Source organism: Halichoerus grypus, chromosome 2 (assembly GCF_964656455.1).
Source record: "Halichoerus grypus chromosome 2, mHalGry1.hap1.1, whole genome shotgun sequence".
NCBI lineage: Eukaryota > Metazoa > Chordata > Mammalia > Carnivora > Phocidae > Halichoerus > Halichoerus grypus.
This window is the reverse complement of record NC_135713.1, coordinates 131334996-131357353: the sequence shown is the minus strand read 5'-3', so window position 1 is coordinate 131357353 and position 22358 is coordinate 131334996. Positions and strand designations below refer to the sequence as shown.

The window sequence follows — 22358 nt, the reverse complement described above, 5'->3', positions numbered from 1 at the left end:
ATTGGACTCTTAACCGACTGAGCCACCCAGGACCCCCCAGGAAGAATTCTCATAATTTTCAATTATTTCATAAATGTCCTCAATTCTTTATTTTTTTTTAAGATTTTATTTATTTATTTAAGAGAGAGAGCAAGAGTGGGGTGAGGAGCAGAGGGGGAAGCAGACTCCTCGCTGAGCAAGGAGCCCGATGCGGGGCTCCATCCCAGGACCCTGGGATCATGACCTGAGCCGAAGGCAGACGCTTAACTGACTGAGCCACCCAGGCGCCCCTGTCCTTAACTTTAAAAAACAAAACAATCGTGCGTTCTTTTTGTGATCGCTGGCCCTCCCTCTTACACAATTACATCTGGCTAACGTCTGCATTTGGACCTGGGGATCCACTGCTGGGAGAAACCATGCCAAGGCCAATAGGCAGGTTTTTGACCTGGGCCACTGACCAGGAGGGCTCACTCCCTTAGTAACCCCTCCCAAAATGGAGGACAAAGCCGCCCCGTCCCCATTCCTAGAGGAGGCACAGAAGCAAATGCCTGGTCATTTCAGAAGAGCCATTTTTATCCCTGATTTCAGGAATCATGAGTTCAAAAATAACATAGCAATTCTCAGAGCAGCCTGATACAAGCTGAGCAATATTTTCATTGTAAAGGAAAAAGATCTCTCTTGCTTTCCTTCCTTTTTTTCTTTTTTCATTTCAGGAGATGAGAAGCCGATATATTGAATCATTCCTTTTCTGAGGGACACCTGTCAGCCCTAGAGGACCTTCAGAAAACCTGAAGGAAGTTACAGACACTCTCCGCAAAAAGCTTGCATGCGCTGAAGCTAAAAGTACACATTTTCAGAGGAGTGGGGGATCAGGGACCCACCTTGGCCCCCGTGTGAAGAACCTTTGGCACGTTCAACCTTCATTGTCTGTGAGAGCCGTGCTGTGCACAGACGGAAGATACCAGAACACACTCAGCTGAGCAGAACACGCCTGACCATCTCCCTCTCCTCAACCTAAATACCCACTTCCTAGTGCGTTTGTTTGCTGCTTGCCTGGCATTTTATTTTGTATTGTTTGGCTTTCACCACACAAGGCCTGGAGGGGATATGTAGTGTGTCTCTCCGAGGACCAGCGCCGAAAGCCACATCCATGTAAGTCACAGGGATGAAAGGTACAGCACAGGGGAGTCCACAGTGCTGTGTGGTGAGAGATGGGTCTACGCCTGCGGTGAGCACCGCATAATGTACAGACTTGGGGAATCGCTCTGTTGTACTTCATCTGAAACTAAGTAGACTTGTGTGTCAACCGTAGTCAATGAAAAAACTAAACTAAACAAACGACAAACAAATAAATAAAAGGAAGCTGAGGGGACTAAAAAAAGACAATCGTATCCAGAAAAGCAGGTAAGGAAGCCAAGGCGAAGCGCCAGACTCTGGAGCTTGGCTGGTGGGCGAATAAATTGGGCCACACAGTCTACAGGGCAATTTGGCGATCTACCAAGTGACTTAAAATTCTGCACATGTCTTGACCTAGCACTCCTGCTCCTGGAAATTTATCCTGAGGAAATAATCATGTGGGTGGTGCAGCCAAAAGGGTAGAGTCATAACAGTGGTTCTATAATGGAAAAATTAGAAATAAACTGTCTGACCATGTTGGAAATGTTAAACCAGCTCTGGGACTGCCATTACACAAAATAATATTCAGCCTTTTATATCAGGTCGATAAAGGTTAGTGGTACTATTGGGATATATTTAATATATTAAGTGGGAAAAGCAGAGTCTGAAAGAGTTTCTAAATGATTCTATTTTGATAATATCTATTTTGCTAACATACCTTGAAATACTCTGCACAAAGTGGTTAACAATAATGCCTTGGATTCTATAATTATGGTTGGTTTTATATTTTGTCCCTTCTTCCCTTTGATTCTTATTACTTCTATCTGTATTTTTCTACAATACATACATATTGCTTATACAATAAAGAAAAATAAGTGTGTTCCAAACATGAGTACAGTCTGAGGATCCTCGATCATTCAGGTCAGTGGCCCAAAAAGACAGGAAAATTGGAAAGCAAGAGAGGTAGCCACCTGTCAAAATGAGCATCAACAAGAAAACTGAAACCAAGACACTTATCGCCACAGAGCAAAGCTTCAAGGTAGCAGCCAGCCCCCAAAAGGAGAAATTCCATGACGCACAGCGTCCATGGCAAGAACCAGAGAAGCTTGAGGTAACACTAACACCCACCAGTCCCCTCATTTTCTCCTTCTACTAAAGTGATTCTTGATATGGAAGATTTTCATACAAAGCTGATCATGAAATAAACCGAAGTTTCTAGAGCTTTATAAAAAGTGGCTCCAAAAGTCTTAGCCTGGCAAAAATAAAACTTTTTATGTGCTCAGGCACATCCCTGCCCTAGTCCAAAGAAAACTGTCTCATGTGTAGACGAGAAACCTGTACCTTTTACCCTTTCCTACCTAAAGAAGATTAATAGCAGAATCCAACTTCTCTGTAATGGTGCTTTTGAAAAAGGGACTTTGTTTCACATAAGAACATTTGAACTTGTTCCGTTGTAAGTGTGAGCACTTTTAACTCAGACACATGTTAAAATCTCAGAATAGGTTCCTTAGATTTGTGAGCCTCCATGATTTTTCCTACTATTATCTATGCTCCCAGTCTTATCTGCCTTTCCACAATCTAAGACCCATCTCCAAAGCATGGAATTCTTCAGGGATAAACCACAAACTCATCAATGACACTCTCATTTTTTAAAAAAAAAATCCCAATTCCCTATTTGCATGACTCAAAGACTATCCTTTGTGACTGTATTAGCTGAGACCAAAACCTCAATGTTAAAATTATGGGTAGAATAATTTGACTTATATTTGGAGTTCCCATTTGGCAAAAGTAATAAAAACTCAACTTTCATTTATTTGGAATGCCTTCCTTTTCATTGGTTGTATCTAAGTTTGGGGGGGGTTTATGTAAAGCCAAGGTCTTGAGAGGTGTGTTCCATGGTTCTTGGGTCATCATCCATAATGGTATCCCCCAGGCTATACCCAGCTGCCCCCCAAAGGCTGAGAGGAGTCACACCTGTGTGCGTGTGTGGAAGTTCATCAACTTTGTGCCAATGGTTGTTTTCTCAAACCAAACACCAAGAGGTCTATCCAAATGGGATGAGTTCAGCGTGCTTTGGTGGTAGAGAGATGAGCATGGCTGCCTTCCAAATGTGATGAGTTCCGTGAATGAAAGAATCTCTAGCCTAGATGGAAAAAAAAAAAAATCATTCCACAGATTCTACAACTGGAAACTAATTTTCTTTATCCAAGTATTTTTCCTAGGTCTTTTTATATTAAAGAAAAAAAGCTAGTTATAACTCATCTTCATTCAACTCTCTTAAACCTTCCAATTTTTTTACATTTTAATGATTCTAAATTACATATTCTGGAGGATAATTAATTTAGACCTAGCATGTACTTATGTGGCATTAAATCACCCTGGTACAATATGCAACCTTCCCCAACGGATGCATTATCCCAGGGTTAACACTATGCTCTTCATAGGGTAATATTGTGCCTCTTTTCTCCTGTCAATCCAAGCTGTAGTAGGTGCTCCATAAACACAGGCCATCCTGTATCCCCTTGTGATGATGGCGCATCCCGCCAAGAGCATGGGCGCTGAACTATGAGTGCTAGATTTGAAAACCAGCTCTGCCACTTAGTAACAAGGTAATCTTGACCAAATCACTTGTGTTCTCTACATCTTAATTTCCTCTTCTGTAGAATAGGGTAATAATAGTACCTGTCACATGGAGTTGTTTAAAGAATTAAATGATATAATGTACATCAAGCACACAGAAAAGTGTGTGATATGAATATAGGCCATTTTTAAGATTTCCATGAAATCAGGTCATAAATCAGATCATTCTGAAGTGAATCACGTTTTCTCACACTACTGTCTGCAAGAGTACTATGTATTTGTGTCGTTTTCTTAGGTTTTTGGTGGGGAAGGGGGTCATGTTTGTTTGTCTGCTTAGCGTCAAATGCCTAGTGGCTAAACCAGCAAAATCAAAATCAAAAACAAAAATAAATTATGAAAATGTAAAAACCTTGTAATTAGACTCAAATTCCAGACTAGTACATCAACCAAACCTCTAATTCTGTAGATAAATAAAACTTCACCTTAAGAAATCCTACCACCAACATCCACTCTCCCAAGATGGCAATGCCCATATACACCAAGAGTGTCTAAATAGAGGCACCTGGGTGGCTCCAACGGTTGAGCATTGGACTCTTGACTTAGGCTCAGGTCATGATCCAAGGGTCCTGGGATCGAGCCCCACGTTGGGTTCTGCTCTCACGAGGAGTCTGCTGGTCCCTCTCCTTCCCTCTCTGCTCCTCCCTCTGCTTGCATTCTCTCTCTCTCTCAAATAAATAAATAAAATCCTTAAAAAAAAAGAGTGTCTAAATATAAAAAGACCCATATAAAAGAAAAGTCACAGAATTGTGCATGCCCTCACTTAATGGCATACTTCCAGAGGACAAGCCTCATGTATTCTGTAGACAGTGCAGGCAAAGAGGGCTTACCCTTCCAACAAGGACTCTAAGGAATTATAATTTGCAAGATATATTCCTTTGATACTGTGGATATTGACTCTTTCACAAATGCAAGTTACAATATTGGGGTTTTGTTCTTCTGAAACATCCCATGAAAAGGTCACCGATCAAGTACTCCTTAGCCAGGTAGCTAGATGCGTGTTGATTTAAAAATCCTTCTAAAGATAACTCTCTCTGCCGTGAAGAGGCCTTCTTAGCCCTGGGCATTTCATTCATCATCCTTAGCTTTTGCTGAAAAAAAGTTGGCTTTTCACCTCTCTCTAAAGATCAAATCTACTGTGCTCAAGACAAATTGCTTCCTTCTTCGAGCCTTAAAAATATATGTTTACTTCTAAGTCCTAATGAAGATACATTACTTCAAAAGCCAAAAAGTAGAGGTCCCAGATACGCCTTCTGAGTGAATCCCAAGAAAGGTTGTTAGGTTGTGGGCGTAAGAGGTTTCTGCTGCCTTGAATCAATCCCTTAAAGTGTTCCTCCAAGCTCTCTGCAGTCGGTGCTAACCAGCAGCCTCAGAGGGTCAGAGAAGGGCCAGCTACTGGAAATGACTTGGACCCCTGACACAGCGACCGAACAATGAAATGATTCTTTTTCCCTTAAAGGAGGATAATCCTCCACTCTTTTCATACAATACGCTCAGAGGGGAAGACCAAAATAGAAGCGGAAAAAGCTTTCCACAAAAGATGTAATAACAATTTTCTTTACTTGAGCCCATAGAAGGCAAGTGGTTAAGAGTATTCTACTGAACTAGGAGATACTCAGAGAGACATCAAGGTCCAGAAGAGTTCAAACCTCCTCCACTCAACTGAGAACAAACACATGACTTTGAAGGACAGATACCAGCTTCTTCTTTTCCCAGAACCTCAAAATGATGCACATTGCAGTCAGAGGTCTTTATGGAAAAACGAGGGGGGAATGAGGTGTGACGATCTTGAGCAATTTTCAAAAGAGCACTCAGCAAGACAGTGGCAGGTCAGGAAAACTGCTGTCCTGCCTCTGAGAGCTACATTTCATTTTCTCCAACACAAGAACTGATCCTGGGTGCCCAACTACTAGAGGATCACAGTTATACAAATGTTTCTTGTTAAGAAAACCAGCTGAAAATGTAATGTGGAAAAGCAAAATATCATCTCCACACACGTCTTAACTGTTCCTAAGATACTCCAGGCCACAACAACCTCTCCTGACTCTAGGATGCACAGATTCAGGTCCAGTGGTTTCCGACCTGGCTCCGTCGATGACCCTTTGGGGAGAACTTGGGAGAGTAAGAAGAGCCAGGTTAACTCTGCCTTTCTACCACAACTTCAACCAGCAAAGCTCTAAGCTTACCTGCTTCAAGGGGTCCATGGTATTTAATTTTTTTAAACAATCGAAGCTAACCCTATACCTTTAAAAATGAAGGAACCAAAGCAAAGAGAAGTTAAATAACCAGAAAGAAGTACTGTTGAAAGAATGAGTGGCAGAGATCAATATGTAAACCAAGGCCTGAGATCTAAAAAAGCAAAGGAGGTGAATTTAGTTCATCCGAGGACCCAGGAGGATGAGCACTTTCAAGAAATGATTCCTCATAAACACATATTAGAAACCCAAGGTGGGCTTGGTTGACTGACTTAACTTAATATTGGTCCCTCTTCCTTTGAACCTCATTTTCTTGTAACAGGAAATACAAAATGGCAGCATGACTACTAACCTTTTTCATCACAAATACATTTATCCCCCTGCAAATTACCTCAGTGATTGATTCTATTCCTTTTTTCTCTTTCTGTCCTAAATCCCTCCTCCTTCCCATAGCTACCTCTTCAAACCCCTACCCTTCTATGAGGTTTTCTTCTGAATCAGTAAAACCAGCTTGGCCCCACACAACGCCATGTAAGGTGTCTTATCCAAAAGCATCAATTCTATCAATCTTGCATCTGTGGGCAATTTTATTTTGTGAAACACACAGAAAAAGAATACTTACAAAGCGTAACATAAGACTATTAGTCCCCTTCATATAGTGGTAACAGTGGAACCAGACGACACAAGGAATCCTACAGCTAGAGGATTTAAGGACTGAAGAGTCCTTAAACAGACCATTCAAACCACCACCACCACCTTCACAGAGCAACCTCCTTAGGCTCTGACAACAAGAAACAATTCGAAAAGCATCCAGAGAAAAACTTTAACATGAACTTTAAATAAAACTGTTTGCATGTCTTCTCTTGTCAGTTCAGTAACCCCATTTCCACAGTCTGTGCTCGTATTATTTTTCTATTTCTGTTTCTATTTTATTTGTGTCTTTTGACCCTTCTATATACTCCTCTTGGTTCTGCAAATCCCCTTCTCCTCCTGAAATGCCAGACTATCCACTAGGTTTCAATAGGGTCTGAATAAGAAAAAGAAAACATTTTTCTAAGCTCCTCCATACTATATTCTTAATTGGGCATCTGAGTTGCTTTTTCTCAAATTACCCAAAAGCCTACTAGCAAGTAAATATTATTGTTAATATTTTCATACAGTATATTCTCTGTCTTTTTTCTCTGTAGAGGTATGGATGGATCAATAGGGGGAGGGGGGTGTTCTGAATCGCATTGCTTGTGTTTTTGTAAACTTTTTTATTCAACAATATCTTCTGAACATCTTTCTATAACATTAAAATTGATCAACATTATTGTTCTCATGCTCTTACGGTATTCCATCATCTACATGCCATAACTTATTTAAATCCAGGATGAATCCTGCCTTCTGAGAAGTTGCTTCTTTAGTCTGGTTCAAAGTGTTGATTATTCCAACAGTTCCTAAGTGGCCTTCCTGTCTGTTTTCCCCCCTATGATGCATTATCCACATCACAGCTGACCTTACCCCCTCCTAAAACACAGGGAGGATCGTGCTACTCCCCTTTTTACAGCCCTTCTACTACTCTTTAGTAAAATCCAAACTCCTTCCCAGGGCATCCAAGACCCTCCCAGAACCTAACCTGGGATTCTTGCTCCATTCCCAGCATCCCCATCTCTCCCAGCCCATAACATAACAGACTTCTCACCACTTCCTGCTCACTCCATGGAAACTCAAGCCTCTGTGCCTTCCTGTAATGTCCTTCCCCACCTGGTCCACATGGCTAATTCTCACTCCTCTTTTAAGATCCTCCTCCACAGCCTTTCGTGCCAAGAGCAGAGTTAGCTGCTTTCTTTTCTCTGTCTATGAAGCCATTTCTATATTTCTATACAATGGCATTCATCATATTGTATTATAATTTTTTATGTAAATATTTACCTTTCTCACAATCCTGGCTTTATCCCTAATGTTTTGTACGTTAACCTTCCCTCAATAAATGTTTGTTGAGGTGAATTCAATCCCTCAACCTGTGGACCAGGCACACAATTGGATGGGATCAAACATTCAGTGCAGCTGAAGTTCTGAGTCCCAAGGATGAAGTGCATTTCCACCCCTACAGCTGTAGCCCTGACATCAGCAGCAATTGACATTGCTAATCTACGTTTTCTCCACTAACTTCCAGCTTGTATGCAAGGGACAGAGTCTAAAGGATGGTATCAACTAATAACATTTGAACTCTTTCTATTGTAAGGAGGGAATGATGAATTCAGGCATTGTGTCCAACATCCCATGATAATCGAAAACTGTTGGAAGAGGTACACAATTGAGAGAGCCATCAATACTGTTACGGAAAACAATAAAAGTCGGGCAACAATATAGAGGTAACATTTAAATGTGAATATTGGCAAATGTGAAACATTTCATTAACTTTACCAGTCTTTATGACTTCCTTTTCTTTTCCTCTTCCAAGAAATAACACAGAACTTTCTGCTGAACAATCCACCAAGAAATATCAGATGACTTAGTCTTAGACGGTGTTTTCAGGAAACAAAAGAGAGAGAGAGAGAGAGATGTCTAGACAACATTGGTTTCGGTGATATCAATATTTAGTTTCTAGTTTCCTCTTAGGCTTAGTGAAGCATGACAATTGTTTTTTCAATAAAATACAGTCCTACAGCACTGCAATACTAATCATGTGGTGTTCTGCATTGCTTTGTACCGTTCTCGTGCTGTTCCTAATTGCCACTGATTTATTGGATGCTTGGCCTCCTAAGCATGTTCATATGGACACTGAAACCCAATGAAATCAAAATCAATGCTGTGATAACGTGAGTCTGAAAAACATATAAATGTTGCCAACTTAATGATCCTTTCCTTAACAAACCACTAGACATACCCAAACTCAGACTTGCCCTAAGTCAGTGAGAAGAACCATGTTTCGTTTACTGTTCCACTTTTTAAAGAACTGTAACAAAGAAATCGAGACGTGCACAAATCCTAAGTGCACAGCGCAGTAAATGTGTACAAAGGAAGCCCACCAACGTAACCAGGATGTAAATCATACACAACACCCCCAAAGCTGCTCTTGCCTGCTCTCCCCAGCCCACCTACTTAAGTAACTCATATTCTGGTACATTAGCTTTGCGGTTTTCTGAACTTTACATAAAGGGACTCAATACAGCGTACACTCTTGGGTCTGGTTTCTTTTGCTCCAAATGATCTTGCTGAGATGCATCTTTGTTTTTGCGTGTGCCAAGAGTTTGCTTCTTGTCATTCCTCCATAGAAGCCCTCTTTTTTTTCTTTTTCTTTCTTTCTTTCTTTTTTGTTTTTTGGGGGTTTTTTTGTTTTGGTTTGGTTTTTTGGGTTTTGGGTTTTTTGTTTGTCTGTTTGTTTCAGGAGCATCTACACAAACAAGCCAGCTTACTGAGGAAAACATTTTGAAACACGTGGCACTTGGTGTTAGAATATAAAAGTTTTTGCCAAAAGAGGAAACAGTGAATAAGATGACCTTTTGAAATAACCCGATGTCAACTGTTAAGAAGCAGCTGTTTGAGACGAGAAATGGAACAGCAAAAAGAGCCCTGTGAGATAAGCCAGAAAAATGGTCTTGGAAAGAAATGCCCAGAACTGGAACATCTATCTTGGTTCAAAAGCAAATAAAATTGGCCCTTTGGAAAAGATTTTGATTCAGGCTGTCTTTGCTCTCATCTCTTTCACAAATTCTCGCTTTTTTTCCTGCTTCTGCCGTTCTGCAACTGTTCTGAAGGCCACACCTCCACGGGCGACCGGGTTTTGCCACACCTTTTCTCACACCGTATGGTACGTGACCAACAATTCCTCACATAAAAAGGCATTTTCATTCTGTTTCTCCCCTTTTATCTTATTTTTTTCAAGATACTTTCATCTTTAAGTAATCTCTACACCCAACGTGGGGCTTGAACCTGCAACCCTGAGATCAAGAGTCACACACGCTACCGACCAAGCCATCCAGGGGCCCTCTGTTTCTGCTTCTTTTTAAACACAGGTTATTAAAAGCTTTCTTCTTTAAACACAGGTTATCAAAGGCTTTCTTTCTATAAAAAAGTAAGTTTTTGTATTTCCATTACGGTGAGCTACCATGTCATAGAAGTTTATAAAATTAATAAACTATTGCTACCAGCTAATTCTAATATTTAAGATACAGAAATTTTTACTAGTGCTTCATAAAATTACATGCATTTAAAACATAAATTATTTTTATTCCATTATGATAATGTTTATTAGGGCAATTATCAAAATAATCTCATAAATATCAGTGCCATATACTGAATATAAAAATATCCTTTTCTTCTCCCTTACAAAAAATCCAAATTCACGAAAAAAAAACTTCCACTAGTTTTAATACAACTCATTTGAGGTACATTTACTATAGTTTTTAAAATAGATTAATTGGGGGCGCCTGGGTGGCTCAGTTGGTTGAGCGACTGCCTTCGGCTCAGGTCATGATCCTGGAGTCCCTGGATCGAGTCCCGCATCGGGCTCCCTGCTCAGCAGGGAGTCTGCTTCTCCCTCTGACCCTCCCCCCTCTCATGTACTCACTCTCTCTCATTCTCTCTCTCTCAAATAAATAAATAAAATCTTTAAAAAAAAATAAAAAAATAAAATAGATTAATTGGGGCACCTGGGTGGCTCAGTCGTTAAGCGTCTGCCTTCGGCTCGGGTCATGGTCCCAGGGGTCCTGGGATGGAGTCCGCATTGGGCTCCCTGCTTGGCGGGAAGTCTGCTTCTCCCTCTCCCACTCCCCCTCCTTGTGTTCCCTCTCTTGCTGTGTCTCTCTGTCAAATAAATAAAATCTTCAAAAAATAAATAAATAAATAAATAAAATAGATTAGTTGATTCCAGTGAATCTGGGGAAATTTTTTTTTTAATCTAAGCTTTTCCCTAAACCATTCCACTTAGAGAAGGTTAACTCAAGTTGTCACAGATTTAAACTATTTATCAGGAACGGGAATAGGCATGTTGGGATATTTACCACAGAAGAGAGACGGTAGGTTGATTGGTCACCACAGGAGTAGTCTGATTTCTGGTTTGTTTGTTTTTATTTCTGGTTTTAAAACCAAATCCAGATATAAGAGGGCATCCAAAGTTCATTTCATTGGCTACCCAAATATACGGTAGTAAATTAAAAGTGGTCTTAAATTATTTTAGCTCTTTCCATCAGGAGAGTGAGTCTACTTCCCCACAAGTGAGTCACTTTGTGATTGCTTTGACCAACAGACTGAGGCAGATGGGATGAATGTGGCTCTGAGTTCAGGCTTCAAGAGCCTTGCCACTTTGAGGCCACCCCCCTGGATCTGCTGCTTCCACAGGAGAAAGCTTCTGCTAGCCTCCTGGGGGAAGACAGCGTGTGGAGCAAAGACAAGCTCTCTGGGCTGCAGTCCCTGATGGGTAATTGTTTGTATCAACCTGACCGACCTCACAGATGCCCAGATAGCTAGTAAAACATGTCTTGGTGTGTCTGTGAGGATGTTTCTGGAAGAGATTAGCATCTGACTCAGTAGATTGAGTGAAGAGATCTGAGCTCACCAGTGGGGGCAGGCAGCATCCAATCTGTTGGAACAAAAAGGGGAAGAAAGGACAGCTTCTCTTTCTTTTTCAGCTGGGACAACCATTCTCCTGCCCTCAGACACTGGAGCTCCTTGTTCTCAGCCTTCAGGCTTGGACTGAATTATACCACCAGCCTCCCTGGCTCTCCAGCTTGCAGATGGCAGACTGTGGGACTTCTCAGCCTCCATAACTGCCTGAGCCAATCCCTATAATAAATCTCCTCATGTATGTCTACATGTATTCTATTGGTTCTGTTTCTCTGGAGAACCCTGACTGATACACCAACCAACAAGCATGCAGAAGACAACAACTACGTGCATATGCCCCAGATAAGAGCAGCAGAAGAAAATGCCCAGCTGAGCCCGGCCCAACTTTATCAAGAACAACAACAACAAATTTCTCATGTAAGCCCCTAAATTTGAGGGAGGTTTGTGACACATCAACAAGTCAATGAGAGAGGCACCCAGAACCCATTTCATGATGTAACATACCCATTCAGTGAGGAAAACAAGCTAGTATAGTTGGGGTTTCACTATCTGGTCTCCTATCTCACATTTCTACTTCAGTTTTCTGCCTAATTTAGTCCCAATTTTTTCAAATTGGAGCAACTATACTTAACTCCTAGTATCTGCCTCTCCCCCCATTTACTTCCCAAATCAATCCCACTTCCATGTTACCACCTAAGACAAATACACCTAAGATCCTAATTAAACTTCTCCCTGCCACCACTCTTCCTTTCGACCACATTTCTGCAAATGGGATAGAGTCCTGAGCCTACCCTTCATAACCCTTCATGAGACCCTACCCCAAAGCAGAAAAGGCAGGAGTATTGACCCATTGGTCCCCTTTCCCACTGATCTAGAGTTGCTCCCAGATGTGTTAACCTCCCCTGTGCTTCCAAGCTGGGCATATGCCATAACCTAGAAAGTTCCTTACAGCACCTATAGCCCCAAGGAAATCCTGGGGCATTAGGTGAAGCACTGGAAGGGGAACCTTATCACCTTAAAAGGAGTGGAAGCCTGCATGGAACTGTCCAGGACGGCTACAGCTGAAATCTGAGGGCAGCCAAGCACACGTGAATCACTGTGCCAGCCACACCTGCTATTCTGAGTCTGCAGTCTTATATAAAAGATCTCCTGGGACATCGATGGAGCCCCTGAGGTGGTCATGCAAACTTTGGATCTCCATGAATTACTGAAGCTTCTGCTTTCAGACACCATTACCTCAATTAAACTGATCTGTGGCCAGGTTGCTCTTTCTAGGACAAACTTACTGCAAGACAACCAGAAACACCTCCATGGAGAGCCACTTGATGTATGATTATATTTTTTAAAAGAGCAAACCAAAAATTGGACAGAATCACCTGTCGTTTTCAGAACTTGTTTTCAGAACTCTGATGCCCAAGCCCCGCATCAAACCTGTAGAATTCTGAAATCTATAGGAGTGGGGGTATTTGTACAAGCTCACAGTGTGGTTCAGAGAGCAGAAAGCTTGAGGACAACCCGTTAAGAAAATGACTCTAAAACAGGATTCATTCACCACTGGGTGGCACCAGAATTTCAAAGATGAAAATTTCTACTCCGGCATAGTTTGCTTTGAGAATACAGTAAGCATATTTCCCTTTTCTCTCTATCCTCCACATCTCCCCAATTTTTTGAAAAGGGGTATATCACACCAACATAAATATCCCACTCAGTATCAGTGTGGCACTTTCTCCTTGAATTTATTTAGGTTATAACAAACTGTCTTGTTCTGCAGGGACCTTGGAGGAGGCTATTTCAGCACTGTCCCCCCTCTTTCCCTTTGCATCTTCCCTTCCAAGTGCAATGTCTGGAAGAAGAAAATCCACTGTGAGTACCGGCCTCAACAGCAAGGAGTGATTGGACAAAAAACAATTATATGACAAGTCCCGAAAGCCATATTTAGCCATTTGTAGTTTTCAATCCCTGCCCTTTCCCAAAAACCATAACTTCAAAACTACACCAGAATCACATTTATCCTTTCCAAACTCCCACTGCCTCAGTGCAAAAGTATTTGACAACTTTTTAACAGCTTGGTCCTCTCTTCTTTCTCAGAGCTTTGGCACATTAAAAAATCCCATACAGATAATAATGTCATTTAAAAATTTCTCTGAATAGTCCATTTGTTTGAAATCTGCTTGAGGTCACTGTATGTAGCCTTGCATGCATTTATGTTTAAATGTGCACTGAACAGAAATGGCTGGAAAGATAACAAGACAAATAACATTTATTTTATCAATCCTATAAATATCTACTGAGCAACTGTATGTACCAGGCACTTTGATACACACCAGTGGGGAGATATGGGGTTGAACACAACAAGAAGATGGAAGGTCTCCTGGACTTATATTTCTAGTTGAGAGAAATATGGAGGGGGGTAGCAAATAAACGAATAAAATAATGAGAGTGACAACTCTTCCAAAAAGTAAAGCAGAATGAGGTGATAGCTTCGGCACAAGGTGGGATTAGTGTTGACAAGGTGGTCAGGGAAGGCATCCCCGAGGAGGTAGCATGTGGACCAAGAATAAATGATGATAAGAAGAGCCATCTAGGCAGGGAGTACAGCAAGGGCAGCAATCTGGGGTTGGACAAGCCTGATATACGGCAGGTCAGGAAGGAAGCCAAGGTAGGGAAGCATCAGCCACATGAGGTTGGAGACATGAGCGAAGAGAGACCTTGTCAAGGCCAGAGACTGCAATCTCCATATATATGAAATGGGAAATCACCAGAAGGTTTTAAGGAGGAAAGCAGCATGGTCTTATTCATTTATTTATTTATGGTAACAGAACATTTAATTACATCAGTTTCCCGTCAACACACTAGTCATTTAATGATGATTACACTGGCCATTTCCACTGGTCGACAGGAGGCTCTTCCACCAAAGGCTCCCGTGGTTTCCAGTGTATCATTTTTCTCGCCAGACTTACTTCATTTGCAGCCTCAAGTATCCCCTCTGCTAGTTGGCCACCCTGAAGTTGGTCTTCTAATTTCTTTTTTTTTTTTTTTTAAAGATTTTATTTATTTGACAGAGAGAGACACAGCGAGAGAAGGAACACAAGCAGGGGGAGTGGGAGAGGGAGAAGCAGGCTTCCCGCCGAGCAGGGAGCCCGATACGGGGCTCGATCCCAGGACCCTAGGATCATGACCTGAGCCGAAGGCAGACGCTTAACGGCTGAGCCACCCAGGCGCCCATGGTCCTCTAATTTCTTAACATCTGGCTCCACTTTAACCAGACTCCGCTTCTCATTTGCAATCTGTTTTGCATACGAGCCATAGGCTGCATTTTTAGGAATTTGCTCAAGAACATCAAGAGTCTTTGTGTACAACATTGTTAGCCGTTTGTGTGGACTCTCACATATAACCAATTGCACCAGGCAGGCGGTCTTCCTCAGCAAACCCACCGTGACAGCATCTACATATTTATTTTTTAGATCATCTCAGCTCCTGATTGCAAAGGGGACACAAATGGAAGCCGAGAGAACAACTGGAACATGGCAGTAATTGTCTGCATGGGAGGTGATGGTAGCTTGACTAGAAATAGGCATAGCCATGGAGAGAAGTGGTCACATTCTGGAGTGTTCTGGCAGGACAGACTTGCTGATGGACTGCATGCGGGGAATGAGGGCATGAGAGAAATCAGCAACACCTCAATTCCTGTTTGATCAATGAGGTAGATGGGGAGACCAATTACGAAGGGTAAAACAGGCAAGAAAAGTCTAGAGGAAAACTCTCAATTTAAAACACTGGTTTGGTCACACAAAGTTTGAGATGTTTATTTAGTATGGGAACAGTCAGAGGGGAATTGTGAGAGTTAATAGTCATCAGCATATGATACTATTTAAAGCCTGGATAATATCCTATCATATCCTATAAATATCATATCATATAAATATTATTTAACAGCTGGATAATATCACCTAGAGAATGTGTACAGATAGAAAAGAGTATCAGGGACTGAGCCCACTGACTCTACATTGATGCTGTCCTGTTCCTCTCTCAATAAGACTGTACTGGTTATGGAAAAAAATGATGTCATTAAGATCAATATTGGTGAGAATAATAATATTCCATATGGTATTGCAAAAAATAAATAAGGGGGTGGCTGGGTGGCTCAGTTGGTTAAGCGACAGACTCTTGATTTTGGCTCAGGTCATGATCTGGGGGTCATGAGATCGAGCCCCACATCAGGCTCTGCACTGGGGTGGAATCTGCTTAAGATTCTCTCTCGCTCTCCCTGTGCCCCTCCCCCCTCCCACTCATACGCAAGATTTCTCTCTCTCTCTCAAAAAGAAAAAAAAGAAAGAAAGAAGGACTACATAAAATATCTAAGTGTCTGACACAGTAGACAATCAAGAAAATATGATTTTTTTTTTTCCTATTTCCTTCCTGGGTAAAAAATGGACTTGGCAGTAAATTGCAATAGAACCAAAATCTTTCTATTAGTTCAGATGTCTTTGCAGCCATAGGAAGTCATGGTAATCATCTGCCTCCACATTTCCAAAATGAGATTCTTCCTTTGGGTCTTAAGAGGTTGCCAGGATCTCTATTAAGCCTGAGTTAATAAAGTTGAACAGATTTCTCGAATGCAGACCTTCACAAAGGTCTTTAAGGGACAGACCTTGTATGCAGCATTTCCTGACTTTCACAAAGGCTAGAGAAATCGTCCACAGAGCGCAGTTTAGGAAAACACTGACTGGCTCCATGCACATATTTTATAGATGAGAAAACTGAGCACAAAGGGGATAAAGTCACCTGGCCTGGAGCTTGTTGTTATAAAACCTACCATTACTATGAAACTGCTTGCCCCAACTTTCCCATCTGAGTGCCTATTCCTGCTATTTTCCTTAAAGATGAATCAATGAGTTAATGAGGGGTCAACAATAGGCTTCCCAGGTTGATAAGATGCCCCCGGTAGGCCTCAAGTTCCTTCCTGGGTCTGAAGGGCTCACATGTGATTTATGAGGACCGGCCTAGGAATCACTATGTTACATATCCCTACCAAGAAAAGGGAGACAGATCTTCCATTTTTTTCTAAAGTACAAACTATTACTATATTTATGGCTTTGCTTCCAGTCATCTGTGTGACTTTGGATCCATCCATATCATGTCAAATCTCTGAACTTCCATTTATCTGGCTGTTAATAATAAGGGCAGTAAAATGAGAGTTAATATTTGCTAAAGCTTTGGCCCATAACACAAAGTTTCTAAATCAGCAGAAACTATCCCTACCAGTGATCAAAAGAACCATGGACTTTCTTAAAAGCCTTATCTTCCCCATCACCGTTTTGCAGAAAAGAAAACTAGAGTACACAAATACTAAACCCTTAGTGGGTCAGAGGGCCTAATGCCTGAGGCATGAGGCAGGGTTGGAGGCCAGCTTTGTTCGTGCAGCCCCTTCAATGCAAAGCCCTCCGGTGTAGCTCATGGAGGGGTCAGAAGAAGGACTTCCGTAAAAAGACCTGAGAAGTGGCACCTGGGTGGCTCAGTCGTTAAGCGTCTGCCTTCGGCTCAGGTCATGATCCCAGGGTCCTGGGATCGAGCCCCACGTCGGGCTCCCTGCTCCACAGGAAGCCTACTTCTCTCTCTCCTACTCCCCCTGCTTGTGTTCCCTCTCTTGCTGTGTCTCTCTGTCAAATAAATAAAATGTTCAAAAAAAAAAAAGACCTGAGAAGAGCTAATGGTGGGTACAGCCAAACAGGGGGGTGGGAGCACTACCCGAGAGGGTGGGTATGATGGTTTGGGGATGTCATGGCAACAGTTTGTAGGTCTACCAACTACAGCTTTGAGATCTTTAATAGATGTCATCTACCTGATTTTAAAACTGTTTTTTCTTATTTCTAATGATAATCGGCTTCTGAAGTATATGGGACTATTATCCCACGAAGATTCCACTGCACTCCCTAAGTTCCCCATCGTCACTTACTGAAACTGAAGACACTCTCAAAGTACATTCATTTAGCTCAAACGGCTGAGAACAGTTAAAAAATAATAGCCTATGGGAGGAGCTTCTGTCACCTTATCCTATTAGTATTATGAATATAGGATGTGAAGCAGTTAGCTATGACCACATAACCATCTCAGAACATATGGGTTTAAAAAACTATTGTTTTGGGACGCCTGGGTGATGCAGTCGCTTAAGTGCCTGACTCCTGGTTTCAGCTCAAGTCGTGATCTCAGGGTCCTGGGATCGAGCCCAGCTTCTGCTTCCGCACTCAGCGTGGAGTCTGTTTGAGATTCTCTCTCCCTCTCCCTCTGCCCCTTCTGCTCATGCACTCTCTCTCTCTAAAGTAAATAAATAAATCTTTTTTAAAAAATAACTTGTTTCTCAGGAGGCTACGGGTTGGCAGGTAGTTCTACTGATCTAGTTTAGCCAGATTTTGTGTAGGCTCAGGCTGTGGCAGATGGCAGGTCCACTGGGAGCCGAGTGCTCCATGATGGCTAAAATGACTCAGCTCTCCTCCATGTGGCCTCACATGGAGCGTGCCCCAAACTCAGACATGTTGTCATGGTGACCAGAGGGAAGCCAGAGAGGAAGCAGAAACATGCAAGGCTTCTTGCGGTCTACACTCAGAATTATCATATCATCCCTTCTACCGCACTGTACTGGCCAAACCAAGTCACAAGACCAGCCCAAGTTAGGGTGGGCAGGAACTACAAGGTTACTGGACAGGGGTATGGATAGAGGACATTAAATTAATTGAGATCATCGATGCCTTCAATCTAACACAGGGTGGAAGGGCAAAATTTTATTCAAAGAGTAGAAAAGGGAGGATAGAGAATAAAAGTTATCTGCGTTCTTAATAATCTCATGCCTGGAAATCTCATTCTGTTATCGAGGCCTCAAACTCAAGCAAACTGGACTCTTCATCTGTAAATCTTCGTCTCAGTTTTTTCTATGCAAGTAAATCATCTACACAGATAAGATTGTGTTTTACAATGGTCACAGATTAAAATTCACGAAATACTTAAAATATTTTATCACTTGAGTTCAGCCCAATAATTTTGTTTGGATTTTTGTTTGATACAGAATAAAAAAAAAACTTTAACGTCCTTTTTTTATTCTTCTAATTAATGAGCAACTGTAGTATTTGCATTTAGTGATATGGTGGAACACCTAAAAAGAAAGAAAAATAAAAAAGATTAACTTCACTGTGAAAGAGCCTTCTCTAGTATGACAGATTTGTCATCAGTCAATATTTATATTTGAACCCCCACTGTGAGCAAAGAACCATGACGAATACAGTACAAAACACATTTCTTTAAAAATATACTCTGAAAAAAATAAATAAAATAAAAATAAAAGTATCTTCTGATTATAGAAAGTGCAGATGAGGCAGGGGTGATAAAAACACTGCTAATATCATTTAACAATGAATATCAAAGCTGTTGTGTTGGGCATATTTTTTTAAGATTTAATTTTTTATTTGGCAGAGAGAGAGAGAGAGAGAGAGAGAGAAGCACAGTGGGGGAGGGGCAGAGGGAGAAGCAGGCTCCCCACTGAGCAGAGAGCCCAAGGTGGGGCTCCATCCCAGGACCCCAGGATCATGACCTGAACCGAAGGCAGATGCTTAACTGACTGAGCCACCCAGGAGCCCCGGGCAGGTTTAATTTAAAGAATGTCTAGTCATGCAAACAGGAGGAAGCTGAAGCCCATTTAGGGAGAATGAGGGAGGAATCTCTGAGGTAGCACATACTCAATATCTTCTAAAAGGAGGAAAGACAACAAGATTGGAATAAGACCTAGGTCCCCAGGAGTAAGGGGTCAGTGTAAGTGACCCCACAGCAGCATCAACATAAGATGAAGTTCTTGAGGCGAGAAGGTAATGTGATCTTAGGAGTCACACAGAATGTCGCTGTGGTCATTTACCGAACCACACATGTGTGTTTCAGGTGTGGTTGATCACGTCTGTCTGAGCAGAGTCTGAAAGAGAAACCTTCTGTTGTAGCTCTTTATAGTGAGGGAAGAACAGGCCACTTGGCTGAAAGGGCTGTCACTGGCCGGATCAGGAGTAAACTCCAAGTTCCTTCCTGGTACTCCCCAGAGTTTCTTGGAGATCAGGTGGCCTCTAAAAGATGTGGAAAAGGGAGCAAGCCCTGCCAACAAGGAGGAGCATCCAGCAGACCTTTCAAGCACAGATCATGTCCTACAAGAGCCTGCTCCAGAAGAGGGAAGTGAAGCCAACGGACCCAGACCAGGAATTGTAAGTGTCAGGTCTCAGACCTGGGGGGGGGGAGGGGGAGAACAGACGAGAAGGGAGTGTTGCCTCTTTGTATAGAAAAGGTCTCTTTAGCATCTCAAGGACAGGAAGCCTCCATGCGACCGGAGGTCTGTGGTTGCCCACCTTTATTATCAAGGGCTGGAGAAAAAACAAGAGTGATCCCACACACTTTAGGAACCTAGGACGTATTAACGTATGACACAAGTGTATTTTGCTTATAGGGTAATTGCATAGAAGAACTGGCAGGGTTTGAGGGTTTTCATGTTATTCAAGCTGAAAAAAGAAAACTCAAGCAGAGGGGGACAAGGAGCAATGCTAGGAAAGCTTTGAAAAGCATGGTTGCAATCCAGGACTCAGTTTGTTCAAGAGAACTCAGGATTTTCCAATGAAGGGAAAATGGGATAGAAAGAAAGAAAGAAAGAAAGAGAAGAAAGGAAAGAAAAGAAAGAAAAGAAAGGGGAGGGAGAGCACTGAATCCTAACCACTAGACCACCAGGGAGCATCAGAAGGAAGGAAGGAAGGGAGGGAGGGAGGGAGGGAGGAAGGAAGGAAAAAAAAATACAATTAAGAAAAAAGAAAGAAAATGGGATTATAACACACTTGCACTGTCCTGTCACACTTACCGTGTCGACCTGTAAGTTTTGATTTTAAGTTCCTTTTAATCTAGGAAGATAGGTTTGGTTTTAGGTTAGATTTCTTTGACTTCCTTATAAGCAGGCACGATGTCTGGGGCTTTTGGTCTTTTGACTTCTGCTTTGTTTTCTACTTTAAATTTAGCAAAACTGCTAGCAGAGTACCAATTATATGTAGAGGAATTTAATTTTTTAAAAATTCCTCAGGAGTTCCAACTATAATTGCTCAAAGAGTCCTGTCTTAAAAAGAAAGAGAATTTTATAGGCAGGTTGTTAGGCTCAGCCCAGACCTAGAGCAATCAAGAGAAAGCCTCCAGAAACCCATTTAAAGGCATCACCATGGGTACACACAAACACTGTGAAGACAAACACTGTCCATGAGACGCGACGGGGGAACAGAAAACATAATATAAAATGTAAATGGATTGAGGGGACAAGGAACCATGTGCTTTACTTTACTTCCAGGAGACTGTGTGTAAATAATTGAAAGACACAGGGCTTTGGATTCCACAATCCTGCCCTGAATCCCAGCTCTGCAGCCGTTTCACTGAATGTGTGGACTAGGAAAAAGAGACAATGTATTTTGAGTTTGGTTATCTTATCTTCAAAATGGTGAGAAACATACCTATTCCCTAGCGTTATTAAGAGGATTAAGTAAGTTTCTCTGTGTAAAGTGCCAGGCATATAGAAATTTAACAATGATTAAATTCCCTTCCAGTCTTTATCCTCTGCCCCTGGAAACCCAACAAAAACACTAGAACACAGTTTCACAGATAAACAGCCTATGTCTCCGCAGCCATCAAGAGATGATGGTTCAGTCCAATCACCAAACTCCACCTTAATTTACAGCGTTTTCATGGGTGTGTCAGGCAGAGGTAGAATTCAAACTCTGGTTTACCAGAAATCTCAAAATGACATCTGAGCTGTCTGGGCTAAATGCTCACTGTGCCTGTGGGGGAGATGGTAAGCATCTGGATCTGTATTTGAGTCTCAGCCTTGTCACTCACAAGCTAGGAGACACGGGATGAGTTCATTAAACTCTCTGAGCCTCAGCCTTCTCCTCTGCAAAATGAGGACGATACCTCTCTTCCAGACTCACCTCCAGTACTGCACACAAGCGTGTTAGGAAGCCAACCACCATCACCATAAACATGGTGGCCTTTCAAAAATTCTGCCCCAAAAAACAAAAAACAAAAAAACGAAACAAAACCTGCCCATTGGCCACCCGACTGGGTCATCTTCTGCATTGTTTGATAAGTAGTAGAGAATATTTTTTGTTTATTAGCCATGTGCATTTTTTCTTCCACAAATTAATTGCACGCTTATGACCCAACTCATATCTTAAAAGATCCTATGAGCTCAATTCTCAAGACCAAACCATTACAGATAGCACTGTCTCCGTCCCCTTCCGAAGTCAGCCCAGCTGCTCTTCACTGTTTTAAAACCTTGGGGGATGAATGGCAAATTGAAGACATGTAATCAACAGTAACACAGAAATGCATTAGTATATGAATCTCTATCTCTTTGCCTGTCCTTAAGTGATGGTAATTCATGCTCTTCTAAATGCCTGGAGATTCTGTAGGGAGGCATCATTATTAGTGTTCTTTGTTATTACCATTGTTACAAACAGGTGAAATAAACAACCATCTAAAAAACAGGATGTCAAGGGGCACCTGGGTGACTCAATTGTTACCTCTGCCTTTGGCTCAGGTCATGATCCCAGGGTCCTGGGATCGAGCCTGTGTCAGGCTTCCCGTAGGTTCCCTGCTTAGCAGGGAGCCTGCTTCTCCCTCTTCCACTCCCCCTGCTTGTGTTCCCTCTCTCGCTGTATCTCTCTCTGTCAAATAAACAAATAAAAATCTTTAAAAGGGGGGGGCACCTGGGTGGCTCAGTCGTTAAGCATCTGCCTTCGGCTCAGGTCATGATCTCAGGGTCCTGGGATCGAGCCCCACGTTGGGCTCCCTGCTCAGCGGGGAGTCTGCTTCTCCCTCTTCCAC

At 42.0% G+C, this 22358-nt stretch overlaps 1 long non-coding RNA gene and 1 pseudogene across 1 annotated transcript in view; both read right to left on the bottom strand.

Moving 5' to 3' along the window:
- LOC144381147 (uncharacterized) overlaps positions 1–22358 on the bottom strand; it is a 398096-nt gene that overhangs the window by 325434 nt on the left and 50304 nt on the right. The window contains exon 2 of the long non-coding RNA XR_013445854.1: positions 3070–3238. This is a non-coding gene — a long non-coding RNA (uncharacterized LOC144381147). The remainder of the gene's footprint in view (positions 1–3069; positions 3239–22358) is intronic.
- LOC144381043 (NADH dehydrogenase [ubiquinone] 1 alpha subcomplex subunit 5 pseudogene) lies at positions 14247–16788 on the bottom strand (annotated as a pseudogene).